The sequence below is a fragment of the Cupressus sempervirens genome, chromosome 9 (genome assembly GCF_028749045.1).
Source record: "Cupressus sempervirens isolate cs-2001-9-10 chromosome 9, ASM2874904v1, whole genome shotgun sequence".
Lineage (NCBI taxonomy): Eukaryota > Viridiplantae > Streptophyta > Pinopsida > Cupressales > Cupressaceae > Cupressus > Cupressus sempervirens.
The window spans coordinates 614,693,560-614,698,029 of NC_143126.1; the positions used below are offsets into that span (position 1 = coordinate 614,693,560).

Genomic DNA, 4,470 nt, shown 5'->3' on the forward strand with positions numbered 1-4,470 from the left:
GCATTGTATGCATTACCTGGGTCTCTAACTCACTTTATACCTTAGGGGCCTCTGACTCAATAGAGTTGTCGTACTGCAATTAATTATAGGGCATTAAGAATACTAGAGATTGGAGTGTGCCACCTATTTTCTCTCTACATTAGCTAGCTACCAAAGCAGATTTACCTTTAACTTGAGACCTAATTAGGAAAAAAAGAGTTCTTGGCAGATTTGTGTTTTTTAGTTATAGTAATTAAAACTACATTGAAATCCACTACAATGAGTGAGAGAAGTGCCCACATCAAAATTTTCGTAATTGAGGATAGAAATGAGTAGCCTAATTGCTCAAGAAGAGTGTTACAAGAATTGAAAAAGCTATGGCTTCTTTCAAGACTTGCAATACTCGTCATGCTCTTCCAATTTTTGCTCTTCATTGTTTCCCAAATGTTTGTGGGTCACATGGGAGAGTTGGAATCAATAGGAGCTTCCATAGAAAATGTTGAAATTCAAGGATTTTCCTATGGAATTTCGGTTAGTATCATTTTGAAGAATTTGTAGACAATCCAAGACTGGGTTTATTTTTATAGTAATTATGAATTTAGTTCAAATAGTTTATAATAGTGAGTTGCTTTATTGTTTGGAGAACAACATAGATTGGAATTTCAAGTGCAATATAAACACTAGGTGGGAAAGCTTTTGGAGCCAAGAAGTACAAAATTCTTGGAATTATATGCCAACAATCTATGCCTCTAATGACTACCACTGTCACCCTTCTCAGTTTACTTAGTATCTTTGTAGAGCTTGAATTGCATGTCATTGGGTAGAATGAAGAAATGGCTACTCAGGGAGCTGTAATACCCCAAAATTGGCACATTGCCATATTAACCAATTCTGGTCTATTTTGATCAAACCTAAGTCCTATTTTACAAGGCAATTCTTATTTTGATTATTGCTATTTGACTTAATTGTTAGATGTATAAAACCCTAATCTACATTAATCACACTCTCTATTTAATTCCTAAGTATCAAATTAGATTAGTGGCATTGAACCAATTGATTAGATTAGATTTAATTTAAAGTGTTCATACTTTGGTTAAATTAAATTATCTCTTAAAGCTAATGTGCAAGGGAATTAAACATATTTAATTTAATGAGAAAATGCCTTTATTTTAATTATTGGGTTTAACTAATCAATTAATTAAAATATGCATTTATGAGGTCATATATCATTTTATTAAATTAAAATAACCTTCCAAATCCTTCTCTTCAGTTTAGGAATGGGAATTTAAGTAATCTATCTCTAGAATTGGAATTGACTTAATCAACTTATTCTCACTCTCAGGTGAATTTCAGTTAACTCTTCATTATACTAAGGATGTGAGTTAGTTAACCTCACCTACACTGAGAATCTTCCATCCTGACTAGATCACAACTTCAATCCAAGATTTCATTCAAGTTGATCTCAACCATTGATTGATTTTAGGAATTCTATTTAAGAGGCTTCAAATTCCTCATTACAATGGTTGGAATTGAATGGCATCGAATTACTATTGAAATACTTACTCACTTGTTTAATATTTTCATAACATTCTTTTCTTAGCATTAATATCATATAGATTAAAAATGCAATCATATAACTTAATTTGCTTTTATCTATTATTAGATTAACTGCATTCTCATTTATATTAATTGTACTGCCATATAGCTACACAAATCCTTCGTACTAAAGGGTTTGGTTGCCCGCTTCTCAATCTGAGAGCAAAGGCAAAATCCTTCTAGTTAGAAGGCAATATGTTGCACTACTAGGTTACTTGGATGAACAATTCAATGTTCATTTCAGGATAATCTCTCAAATAATGACCGTGTTGAAGTGTGTGTGAGAATCTGAGGCCCACAATTCACATATATAGGAGCTATCTTTGCAAAAGGGCTCATTCCTCAATTGTTTTCCTTTTCTTTGACTTGTCCCTTGTAGAGATTTCTACTAACGCATAATTTAGTGGCCCTTCTTGCCTATATTTTGATAGCCACTTTTTTCTTGTATCTTCTTATAAGCTATGTAGCTATTTACAAGTTTGGGTTTGGCCCTACTATGAGCTTCATTAAACTTGAGCATTTCATGGTGGATTCTCACCATTGCAACTCTTCTTTACATATTGTGGATTCCAAGTTGTAAGGATACATGGACTAGCTTCTCATGGAAAGCCTTCAATGGGCTATGGTCTTTCTTCAAATTGTCCATGGCATCAGCTGTTATGCTTTGGTATATCATTCTACACCATGTTTGTTCAATTATCTTATCTAAATTTAGCTACAATTTTTTTTCAAAGGGCTACATTTAAGTATTTATGCAGGTAGTTAATTTACTCACTACTTGTGTCTCTGTTTGGCAACAATTTAGAAACATGGTATACAATCAAAGCTTAGTTCTCATCTCAGGGCTATTGCCTAATCTAGAGGTTGCATTGGATTCTCTTTCAATTTGGTAATGCTATAAATCAATAGTCCTTAATCTAAAGAAACTCTTCAATTGTCTTGTTCTAAGCTCTCTTATATTCTTGTATTTTTTAAATGTGTTGTTGTGCAAACTCATAGGTCTAGAGATTTTACATTAATAAATTTAAACCAAGAGTAGAAGATTGTTCTTCATATATTTATGTGTTAAGAGTAGAAGATTGGTGCATTTAGAAAATAGTATAATATGATTCTCCTTTTGTGTTTATTTCAACATACAACTGTTAGAGATTAAAAAAGGTTCTCTCATACCATAAATAACTCAATTGTACTCGTTGGTGTGTGCAGCATGACTTACTTGAACTAGGACATGCAAATAATATTGGGTATAGCGTTGTTGCATGATTTGTATTTCTACAACCAAAGAAACTTTTTATTTCATGTTATCCAAATAGATAACCATCATATTTAATTTTATCAACAATTTGAAAATCTGAAAATCATATTTCTATCTTAATTCTTCTTTCTAGAAAAGACACCCAGTTTGTTATGTAATACAACTATGACTAAATATTTTAAAATATAGATGTTAATCCAAAATGTTTATTCCAATGTAGTTTGTAAGAACTCTCTATGAAGTTCATTAAAATAAATCATATCATTTTGCAATTTTTTAGATGAGTTGAGGTTTTTACATTTATTTTTAATTTTGTTGAGAAAATGTAGAACAAGAGTTGGTAATGATCTTGGAGGCAGGAAAGCCAAAGTTGCATGTTTGCAAAGTATGACAATGTAAAAATGTAACCTTCTTCAAACAATCCAACCTTCTTAAAATGTAAGCTTTGTAATATCTGACATTTGTGTTCTACATGACCTTAATTGAACACACAATTGCACATAATTGAAATAACATCTATTTCACTAATCCTATCATGACTCAAAACATGCTAACATGACCCAAAATTCATTGGAGATGGTGAGGGTGCTCTTGCATGATACTTTCTTTGTTGAAAAATCTCAAGTCCCTTGAGTTTTCTGCAAGGACTTCCTTTGAGGGCACAAAGATCATCATTTGATTGAAAAACATCATTCAACACATCTTTAATGTTGCAACATGCAATTACCCTTATCAGTTAAATAAGTCGAGGAGATATAAAATCTTTGAGATACTGTACAAATCCAGATCCATTGAAGATGAAATGGGAAATTACAAAATTATACATGATCATCATGATGTTGGTATTCATAATGAGGTCGAGGGTGAAGACAAGAATGATGAGACTGATAGAATTATAAAAGAGGTCTTTAGGATAACAAAAATTCTTACAAATCAAAAGGTGCACCTTTCACTTCTTGATAGGCTCAAACAAATTTTCACTTGTTTTTATCATTTAAATTTAGAGATTCACTGTGATAGGTCTTCAATTTGGTTATTCTCATAGAAAGCTTATAACACTTTGACCAAACTTGATCATCCAACTTTCTCAAACATCAAAGCTTAGTAAAGAATTAGTCAAGTCTTGAAGGTAATTGCTATTATGTAGGTCCAACTTTCATAGAAAATACATCTAACACAAACTTTGTGGGAATTCAATATCATTCCATACACTTATTGACAACTCTCTTAGATATTTCAAAGGCTCAGGGAGATGGGATCTTGACATGCTTGGGACAAAAATTGATTTCAACTTCAATATTCTTATATCCAATTTCAACTTTCTCCCTCACATTGTTAAATCCTTGAGCTCTCCTTTGATTGAATACTTCAACTCCTATGCAATTAAATCAAGTGTTTGAGGTCCTTATCTCAACTAAAATTTAGCTCTTTTAATGATATTAATAGTAGCAACACCAATATATTATCTCTAAATTGAATCTCTTCAAACATAATTGCAAGGATAATGATACAATATAAAAGTTTGTTTTTTAGTTAAAAATATAATATAAGTTCGACGACTTCAATAATGTTAAAGGTCATTTTTCTAGTTTCCAAAGGACTTATTATGTTTTCTTATTAATTAAATTTTAAGAAATGGC

The 4,470-nt window shown here is 31.5% G+C and overlaps 1 pseudogene; it reads left to right on the top strand.

Annotated features, from left to right (window-relative positions):
• The first annotated feature begins 258 nt into the window (after positions 1–258).
• LOC149540196 (protein DETOXIFICATION 41-like) lies at positions 259–3,229 on the top strand (annotated as a pseudogene).
• The last annotated feature ends 1,241 nt before the right edge of the window (positions 3,230–4,470 follow it).